Source organism: Pteropus vampyrus, unplaced genomic scaffold (genome assembly GCF_000151845.1).
Source record: "Pteropus vampyrus isolate Shadow unplaced genomic scaffold, Pvam_2.0 Scaffold136, whole genome shotgun sequence".
In the NCBI taxonomy this organism is placed as follows: Eukaryota; Metazoa; Chordata; class Mammalia; order Chiroptera; family Pteropodidae; genus Pteropus; species Pteropus vampyrus.
In genome coordinates, this window is record NW_011888917.1 from 2,685,857 (window position 1) to 2,697,215 (window position 11,359).

At 35.0% G+C, this 11,359-nt stretch overlaps 1 protein-coding gene and 1 pseudogene across 18 annotated transcripts in view; both read left to right on the top strand.

Moving 5' to 3' along the window:
- Positions 1-11,359, top strand: part of PTPRD (protein tyrosine phosphatase, receptor type D) — a 396,821-nt gene that overhangs the window by 171,364 nt on the left and 214,098 nt on the right. The window lies entirely within an intron of this gene.
- LOC111744537 lies at positions 7,551-7,669 on the top strand (annotated as a pseudogene).

Genomic DNA, 11,359 nt, shown 5'->3' on the forward strand with positions numbered 1-11,359 from the left:
TATTTTTCCCTGCTTTTAATTTTTCTATATTTGAAAATGTTCTATATTAAATTTCTATGATATGAAAATTTAAGAAAATGATATTTGTACCCCATTTCCACCAACGCTAGTTTCTTCTCTGTTCTTTAAAACATAACTCAGGTATTCCCTGTTAATAAAGCTTTACTTTTGTAAACCTCTCCTTCTTGGTTGTAATCTGTGATCTTTTCCCCTCTTTTCCTTTCTTAGGAGCCCCTGCAGCCTCTTTCTTTTAGTGTATGTGTTCCGTCGTCTTAAGTGAGGGTTTTCGCTTAACTGAGAATTCTCAGGCTAACAATAAGGTCAGACCTTATTAAAACAGTCATGTAGCTTCTCTGTGCCTATTAATACATCATAAGAATGGGGGATCTTACAGAGTTTTGTGGCTATTAAAAGGGGTCATACATTTTACAATGCGCAGCCTTGTACCTATCATAAAGGTATACACCTTAGTTCTCCTCTCCCATTTCTTTTCTAAATCTCTATCTTATTTATCATGATACTCTCCTTGTAGGTGATACAGGGGTTTGCATAGAGTATATGTCTAGCAAATGACTGATGATTTGGATTGAGATAATTAATTTAGAATGTAAGTAATGCATTCCACCTCTTTAACCCTCTAGAAGAAAAGTTAAAGCAAAGTAAAATGCTGTTTTTGTGCCATACCAGGTGATTCAGGCCCACTGTTTTGATTGTTCCAAACTGTTCAAGGTTAGAGCGACTCTACACAGACTCCACACAGACTATTTTCTGCTTCCCTAGAGAGCTTGCTTGTAGTAGTATTTCTTCTTCTATTATTTCTGTAAAGAAACAGCTTAAGAAAAACTGTGTTATAGCATTTTTAAGTTGATTGAGGATCAGAGTTCAGATGATAACTGTGGAATGACATAATAAATCTTGTAAAGAAGGTCATTTGTGTTTTGCCCAATTCTCAGTTATGGAAAGATTAACATGGCAGCCATTCTAACAATTCTCAAAATTCTTGCTTCAGCTGGGCAGTTATTCTAGTCTGAGCCAGCTTGACTGATGACTACTGGCTCACTCATGCATCTGTGATCATGTGGCAGTATAGCTGATAGCTAGATAATGGTGGAATATGCTTATTCTCATATCTGGGATTTGACAGGCTGTCATCTCTGGTGAACAGAGACAATTGGGCCACATGTCTCTGGAAGTCTTTTTCACACAGTGGTCATTGCAAGGTACACAAGAGCAGCCTCAGTGCTCAATAACATACCAAGTATCTTTTTCTATCACATTAATGCCCCACCGTGTAATTTACAATTAAGAATTTATAGCCATTTTCAGTCTACCACAGAGGGCAGAGGGAGAGCTAACTATTTTCATGTTTGACTGGCTCTTGCCTCCAACGTGATTCATGACTTTCAAAGAGGATAGTCTTACATATTTAGTCCCTGTCATTGTGCATGCTGCCCAATGCTGTCTCTAGTTGGGATTCCTGTGGCTTAGTTCTTCCTTTATCATCATGACTCTTCTCATGAAGCTGCAAAAACTTCTCTGGACCCCATCTCTGACCTCAAAGGAAGTAAAGTAGGTTGGTGGGACGCCTCCATCTGCTTTCCACGCACTTCAGTGAGATTTGTTTTTCCCAGCACTCTGGGAGAAAAGTGGTTACCAAACCCCAGGAACACAAGTCATGTTCTCTCAAAAACCTCAGCCTGATTAGTGCGGACAGAAGAAGAGAAACCTGCTACCACTCATCCCTTTTGAGTAGATACTCCAAACTATGCCATAATTCTCCCTGAGAGAAAGAATCCTGCTCTTGCCAAGTATCAGTTGACTTTCTTTTCACTCCCTATCATTTAGAAATTGGGGATTAGCCCAATTTATTGAATTTGAGGGTTCTAGGTTGTGATGATCAGTAATAAATCAGTTCTGTCACCTCTTAGGAGCCCAGCAAGGAGATGTCTGTTGCTATCACTTGGCAGTCTAGGTCATCGATTGCTTCCTTTAAAAAAGTAGTGGGTTAGGGGTAAGGTATTACCACTAGTCTTCAACTTAGGTCTCAGCTACTATTGAAATACAATTAGCAAAGTTTACCCAAATCCTAAAACGCATTATTACATATATACTTCTTTGCTAAGTTCAATACATGGTCTTTCTTTATTTGGAACAGGCTGGCTGGAACCCATTTCTAGTTTGAGCTATTCCAGGGCTTTATTCTGCTGATTGCGTATCACTGAAATCTGTTCATGTTTATTCCAGGCAAAGAGTTGTTGCATTGAGTGGCACTCAAAGTCAGCCTTTAAGGGGTCTTCATTATGTTTGGAAAATTGAATATTCATACCTATAAATTCTGTAGACATGTTAGCGATTTCCAGGGAAAGCCAGTTAATTTTCCTTCACAGTGAAGTGATTGAAAATGATCACATCATCTCCCACACAGGTTGGGATCTGAAGCTATTTATAGTGACTGGTTCTTCAAGCTGTTAAATCTGTTAGTCTTGCACCCTTGTTAATCTTTTAGGAGTCATTAATCTTCATGGGTTTTTTGTTTTGTTTTGTTTTTGTTTGTTTGTTTTTCAAAGAAAGGAATGGAGTAAAAAAAAAAATGTGCCATATACTCTTTTACCTATAATAATTTTATTGTTGAAAACAACAAATTGATGTGATATATGGAATATAGAGATGGAATTAAATGGGTTTAGATGATAAAAACTTCCATATTGAATGTCACTTGATGGAGAACAATCATACAAAGCAGAAATTTTCTTAAGTGGCTTCTAGAATTTGAAAAAGGTTCATAAGAAAATATTTTTTTTTTCCATGAATCATAAGGCCCAAGGCCTACAGAAGAAAAGATCACTTAAGAGATTACCAATCATTAGAAAATGTACCTTTTGGAATAATAAGGAAAGAAAGAGAAAATGCTCCAAGGGAATGAGATCTCTGTTGGGCAAGTTCTAGTCTTATTGATTATGCTTTTATAAGAACTTTGCCATCCAGCTATCAAAGATATGCTAGAAATGATGTTTATCCATCATTACATTCAAGGCAAAATTGGTATTTGCTATTGATTGTGTGAATAATGGTTATGGCAGCTATAGAATAACCTTACCCTCAACGGCAGGCCTTGGAAGCAATATTCTTTTCATACTCTGCTCTGGTGCTGCTGTTTTCTTAATTCTCAAGTTTAAATGGCTTGATTCATGGATGAATTGGCAGAACATTTGAACACTAGATCTGAATGTCTTGGGTGTTCTTGTCAGGAATGCTCAAAGTCACCTCTTTAGACCATGGTAGCCAGTATGTCCTTCAGGAAATCTTACAGCTGGGTTTTTATACCATAAATTATATAAGAAACCTATCCCAGGTTTTCTCTTTGATAGAGATTTCACTTTAGTTAAGTGACTGAAAAATATGGTGTCTTCTTAAATGAGGTACTGTTTTACCACAAATTGTATTGGAGACTATGTATTCATGTAAACACATATACGTGTGTGTCAGAATGGGTGCGTTGTCAAGTAGGTTTTTAACAAAATGAAATGTTAGTCAGACTTAAAATACATATTTGAGAGCCACTAGTTATTAATATAGAATTTAGAATATATTTTTGATTTTGCTTTTTGCCTGATACAAAGTGGTAGAAGTAGTGGTAAATATTTACTATATGACACATCTACCTTTGAGCACCATTCATGCATTAAATCATTTAATACAACACTTCAAATATGGGAGGTACCATATGCATATAAAATACATATGCTAACATTGGAGACTTGAACATGTGTATTGGAATATGGGCCTCATATTGAAAATACTAGAGCAATATACAAGCCTATAGAACATGAGGAATACATTTTTGTGTACAGAGTACTTTTTTTTAGCAGTGTAGATTGGGCTTTCAATTTGTCAAATTCCTGAAGCTACAATAAAAAGTGGAGAGGACATCTGTTCCCTTCAACTATGAATAATTTCCTATTATGGTTTTTGCTTTGAGCTTGGTTCTGTTTAAGTTCATCAGTGGTGTTTGTATTAGTCTTACACTCCTAATTTAACTTGACTGGCCCTTTTTAATCTTTCAGATACTTCACTGGGATTAGTATGGGAATGGAGATCTGAATATAGATACATTAAATGAAAGTGTTTGAAACATTGGCACCTTCTTTGCATGATTACATGGCTTGAAGCAAGAGATAAGAATAGCATCCTTCTTTTGGAATCATTAAAAAAAAAAAACAGTTGGCTTGATATCCTAAGTTAACATTAGAGTTATTTTGTTTTCTGGCTAATTTACAACTTTAATAATTTTATACTGCCTATTTAAATAATTTCCTTTTTGGTTTATTTTTCATTTATTTTGTTTTACATCATCTCCTCAAACTGTGTATTGTGTTCTCATATGTCTCTTCTTACAAGACAGATATTCACACATTTTTATCTATGTTTAAAGTCTACAACACTTAAAATATAATTACTCATCAAATGTTGTTTAATAGGAATAAGCATAGATGTAACTCTATGAAAAACAATACTTGGAGCATGTCAACAGTTTGCTTTATTTACAGACAAAGTAAAAGTATTCCATGTGATATAATTAGTAAATAAACAACAAATTAAAGTTTCTAAAGGAAATTATTTCATCATGCTAAACCCCTTAAATGCGATTATTTGATACTCTTCTCACTAAATTCTTCCCTGGCTGATCTCATTCATCTACGTGATTCCTACTATCACTTTCACATGAATGACACTCAAACTGTGTTTCAGATCTTGAGTTCCCGCCATGTCTTCCTGTATCTCTCTTAGGTAACAACATCCAGCCCTGCCTATCCACCACTATTCACCAAAGAGCTAGAAGGCTGAAAACTTGACACTTACTTTTATCACAGTTGCTTCCCCTTAAATAAAATGAACACTCCTAAATCTTTGGAACATTTCTCCCATATGTATCTAACTCATCTCTTCCATTCTCTTCCCAGGAATTATATCCAAATACAGACGTCATCATCTTACGTTAAAACGAATACAGCAACCTAACTGATCTTGCTCTGCAGCCCCCGCCACTAAACTCCTTTGACAAAGACTGTGTTTTAGAACATTAACAATTTCCTCTTACTTTCTTAATTCAAAAATATCTAGCTCCATATGTCCTACCAAATAAACCCTACAACCCTTCTGGATCCTCACAGTTGGACCCATGTTGAACATCTCTGCATCAAGCTTCAACATACTTTCCCACACTGTCTTCCTAACCCCATCACCAAGCAAAAGTACCCAACCAGAATCCACACTCCACACTGAATATACCATGAATACCTCTGCATTTGACCATGTGCCTTGAGTGTCCCTAACACATTCCTATCAGAATTATTTTCATGTTTCTGGCTTCCCTGACCTCTAGCAAAATTTATTACCCACCCCTTTGTGCTTTATTAGTAGTTGATTCTTTCACATATTTACTTCTGTTCACATGCATGTTTCCACCATTTCCCTCAAGACTTTTGAGGGAAGTTGTTTGAGCCTTCAAGTGCTAAATGTAGAAAGTCTGAGAGTTGTTTAACAAATGTTAAATTGAATAAATAGTACTGCTATTTGATGTTAACTGTGAATATAATTTTCTGCAAGTAATATGAGAATGTGCTCTATACAAACATAAACATGATTGCATTATATATCTTTAGGAGATACATTCATTTAATTTTATAATGGACTGAATATCTTAATTAAAGTGATTTACCTGAAATAGAACTAAAACACTTAAGTCACTGTCTTTTCACACCTCTCTCCATCCCTACTTTATTTCTTCCTTCATGTCAGTGTTCACCAAATCAAAGTTTTTATGCCATACTCTTTTGGAAGCTTAGTTTAATGAGTTTGGTTTTGTTTTATCATTACTGAAAGTAACTTTAACATTTCTCATAGACTGTTGCAGGCAATGTGGATTGATTTGTTTGTATGTCTGTTGGCATCTTGGAGATCATCCATTTTGTCCATTATATATATTTAAAAGGTCTGATTTACAATATTTATACATTGTGTCTATTAAAACTTTGCTTCAAAGCGCTATAAAATTAATTTGCAAGGGAATGTTAACTATGATGCAATAAAATGTTACGATGGTAGAACAAGAAAGCATTGCAGTAAGACAGCTAATGTTAGGAGTGAAGGTGGAACAGATGCCATGGACTTTTTATGCTTTTGCTGAAAGTAGACCACAGTTTTAGCTCTAAATCTCCTAACAGCTCTGGAAATGAAAAAGAGTAAACCTGTGACACAGATGCTCAATGTCCATAAAATAAAAACAAATCAGTTCTTCAGAAAAATATAACTATCCCTGAGACTGAAACCAGGGAGAATATATTTCTCCCATAGTCCTTCAGAATGAGGACATGTTGGAAAGAACATTCTCTGCATCATATGCATGTTTAACTCTCTTCAACTACATAGGGCATTTGTTTATTAAAGTCCCTCAGTGTAACCTGGGAAATTATTCCACCGGACAATTTAGTAAATCTTGTTTTCCAATAAACAAGAGAACATTTCTAATCCTCTAGCTAATCAAAGGATCATTTTTATATTATGTAGAAGAATGGATGAAGTTGCATTATATCAGCCAATTATCCATAATTATTGCTTTTCTGGCCAAGTTGTGATCAGTTTTGTCCATCAGTTTGAGGTTGGGATCCTGCTACGTACAGATTAAAGCAAACCTGTGTAGTTGGTTAAGTGGAGTTTCAGATTTTAAAATGGTCTGTGGTAAGGCCAGGTTTGTACATCTTCTTAAACTATAGAAGGTATCAATACATGCTTGGATAGGCCAGTTACCCTCTACATTGAGGTGGACAAAGAAAGCGTACACAATTTCAGCTCGAGTATGTATTAAGTATATTGGATCTCTTCTTAAACAGGATTAGTAGGAAATTAAGGAACTACCAATCTATGCCATAAAGTATAAATATAATAATTTGAACTTGAATAACTATTTAGAAATTATAAGCAGGTATCCATTTCATTCATTTAAAACAAAGGCTCCTGTAAAATTCCCTTTGAACATTTAACTGTGATTAATCAGTTGCAATATATGAACTTTGGTAACTAAATGAGGTAATGTCTGTGTAGACTCAGTCACTGGAAACAGTTAAATACTTCAGAATATCTACCAGAAAGTGTGACTTTGACTTTAGTTGATCTGTGTAGCCATTTTTTTTCTGAAAATCACTGTGCTTTTATAATAGATCAAATCTATTATAGTTGACTCTGTTCTAGAGTCCAGAATCATATTTTATCAGAAAAGCATAGTTCCCTTCAGAATTATCTCATGTTCTACAATTCATAAATAATTTTCATGAGAAATTTTCCATTTAAGATCTGCCTTTTGAAGAATAACCCATAAGGAAACAGTTCTAATTAACACAGTAGGGATTCTGGAGTTCAAGTACCTCTGATGAACTCTGCCATGAGTTAAATAGAATAACTAAAAGTCAAATGATTAGAAACATGTCACCATATGTCTGAACAAACAGTAGGCTTCTTACCAGGGGCAGAATATAAGTATTAAGATAAACATTGTCTACAGCCATGCTACCCTGAACAAGCCCGATCCTGTCTGATCTCAGAAGCTAAGCAGGGTCAGGTCTGGTTAGTACTTGGATGGGAGACCACCTAGGAACACCAGGTGCTGTAGATGTAAAAAATTAAAAAAAGTAATAAAAAGAGATTGTAAGCTGACAAGATCCTTGCAATCTGTGAGGTCAACCAAGAGTTGCCTCACCTAAAAAAAGAAAAAAAAAAGACAAACATTGTTCTCCCTGCCACGAAATAGAGTCAAAATATAAAGAAATTATATCTGGGAGTGAGAAAGAGGTGAGGGTTGGCCAACTTAGTCTTAAATCTTCTGATGATTATTTTCTCATGCCTAAAGATAGAAACATTTAAAAACTATTATTATATGTGCTAGAATGTTCTTAAATCTCTATCATACTAAAATCCACCAGAAAAACATATCTCAGGAAGTTTTGTTTGTTTGTTTGTTTGTTGTTTTCCCTAGAACCCTATTCGCCATGTTTTAGGAAAGTAGCTTGGGCTTCGTGAGGAGGGTATATACATAAGCATCACCTGAAAATTACCAAAAAAAAAAAAAAAGGTTGGCTTTATTGCGTGACTCGGCTATTATCAAAGGAGCAGATCTGTCAGGATTCGAACAGCTAAATTCATATGCATGCGATAGGTTGTCTACAGGCTTTCAACTTCAAGTCACCAGCACTGGAGAGGGGGAGTGGGATTATAATAGGAAAAAATAAATCAAAAATGTCTTTTTTTCACTGGGTAAACAATCTTGATTGTTTATGTTCCTCTGAATTAATTCCTGAAACACTGTAAAATTTGCCCGTTTGATTTTAATTTGCACATGAAAATTGTCAGGTGTATTTCACAAAGCTGTATTGCATATTATTTTGTCTTTATAATAATAAATAGCATGAGTCGTTTTAGGGATCAGTGGCTGAAATACATGTTCTCACTTCCTTTAGTGAATGTATACACTTTATTTACTCAGCAGCCTCATAGTCATGATCACTGAGCAATTGAAGGAGCATCAATCTTGCAGTAAATGTAGAAACTATCCGCTTGTGCTGTGGAGAAGAACAGTGGGATATGTTGGCTTTCTATGCCAGTGAATTCAAGGCTGAGATAACGTTTTCACTTGTCAAGTTGCTGTCACTTTGTTAAGAATTAGAAATTGTATGTTTCCTAAATTTATAACAATATGTCAGTCTATTGCAACCAAATGAAAATGAACAACTCTGGATTGTTGTCAGTATGTAAGAAAAAAAGTTTTATTGTTTTGCTACTGAATATCCTGTCATTGGAAACCTGTATCTATTTAATTGGCATGTAGCATATTAAAATGTAACAGCCATAAATTATGTTTAAATAGATTCTTAATGGCATGTCTTCATAGGAGTACAACTCAGATTATTTTCCCTTTTATTCAGGAGGCCATTGACTATGATACTTTGATATGTAGTGAATTTCTCCTCTGGCTAAAGGGAAACTGCTCTTTCTCGTCTGTGCTCAGATTGCAGGAATTGAGCTGTTGTTGGGGAAAATAGATGCAAATCTATGGATATCTCTATCTCATTCTAGACTTATGCCCAAGGAACTCCTGGTACATTCCTAGTGAGAGTGCTGAGCTCATGTGTATGTAGGCAGAGACAACTCTTTCTTGCATTCACCCTGAGATGAAACACACAAGGAAGCAAGTGGCTTAATATTCAGACCCTTCTACCAGTTCCTGAAGGTGAAGGTTGTCAATATTTACTTGGCAAATAGTTACTTTGTACTTGGTACTGTGTTCCACCCTGAGGCAGCTACACTGGTGAGGCAAAGATAGAGTCCAGCCTTCAGGGGTGCCTGCAATCTGTTACATAGGTGCCTCAAATGTATGACATTTATCTCTAGGAGAGGACATGACTGGAAATATATTACGCAAATCTATCATGTATTTTTAGAAAACCATCCCTAATAATTCTCCTTTGTTCACTATCCACAGAAAACCACCAAGTCCTTTAAAATTGACCTTCAAGTTATTCTCAACTCTTACGATGTACACATATATCAAGTCACCGTGATATACACTTTAAATATCTTTGATCATTTATACCTCAGTAAAGCTGAAATTTTAAAAGCTATTCCTGACTCTATCCACTTCTGCCCATCTCTGCCACCACTTGCCTGGTGGGAGTCTACCCCTATCTGTACTGGACTGTCACAGTCGCCTCCTAAATGGCCTCCTTATGTCCCTTTCATTTTGCCCTTCCCCAGTATATTTTTCACACTATAGTTTAAAAGGTTGTTTTCCAAAATGGAACTTTGACGATAAGCAACATACTCTCCTAATATACACATCTGTAAGCATTCATTTAAGTACCCACACACTTACATCTGCCTTTAGAACTTTACTTTCTGGTTGCTTTCAGGGAAAAGACCACATGCTTTATGTAATCTCCTCAGAATTTGCCTGAAATCTTTTTTCTAATTTGCCAAATTTAATCTACTATTAAAGTCAAGCCTGTAGAATTTTGTATTTGGAGATTCGATATCTCTTTTAGCAACAACAAATACTTCATTCATGTTATTTTGGTGCTAATTCGGCCCTTTTTTGGTAGTTTTTCTTCTACCTGGTTATTTTCTAGATATCTTACTTCCTGTGGAGTAGCATGTTTAATGTTTTTACACTTGGTATTAGCCAAAAGGCTAAAAAAAAGCGATATTTTTGATATATTAAAACGTACTGAATAAATTTCTACTTTATGTTTGCATTTAAATATAACATTGTTTTATTGAGTAAGCTTATGATGAAAGATAATTCAAAATTTAAAAAAGAAACAAATCATAGTTATGTTTCTTTTGGGTAGTTTCATAAATTGACAGCTGTGACTCCAAAAACTTTAAGAAAAAGTCTCATACACTGACAAATATAAACTGGTTCCATTTGGTAATACTTTGGTGTTAAATTCAGGTGCACTTTTGCCATATAAATGGAAAATTATTTGTATTTGGGGGGAAATTTACCTCCATAGATAATGCATTCTTGAAATATAACTTACGTTTAAAGGTCTTATTCATGTGCTCTTGTAGTTTTCATTCTTTACAGTGAAACAATTTATATATGGTATTTGCTGTTTTCAGATTTGATCTTTTTTATTTTCCGAGATACCCCCAAAGAAAACCGTCATTACTTCTGTTTTCAGAATCTATCATTTCCCTTCAAGTAAAACAGATACCTACCACAGCTTGCCTTTAAAACTATCAGAAATGCTACTGAATGGAGTAAAATAGTGTAATGTTCTCTTAAAAAAATTATTTAGCCATATCCAAATCACTTTATTTTTGTGCTTGCTCCTCTTGCTCCCACTCCCATAAATTATTAAATATCACAGGATAACAAGCATTTTTCTTTATTGTGTTCTAGTTCTAAGGAGAAACTGTGAAGAGCTGGGCAGGCGGGGAGGGAGGAAAGGTAGATTTCTCCTGAGAAATTTCAAAAGCCTGATTTAGAAAATAATACTTAGATTTCTGAAATTATTCTGGGTTTTAAGTCAAGTTGATGATGTTTCAGTTGGAAGGAAGCTCATCAAAAAGTTCATCTTCTAAAACTTTCTCAGGTGCTTGGAGAGACAATTAATAAAAGGTCTACCCATTTTATGTTTTCACTTCTCTGAACAAAAGTCATAAACGTGAAATTATTTTTAGGGTATTGACTTCTTTTAATGAGCCCAAGCCTTGCCCATTAATTATTGCCCAATTTTGTTCATTGTTCAGATTGGTAATTAAATGTTCGTAAGTCTTAATTTTATAGGAATTTGTATATTTACAA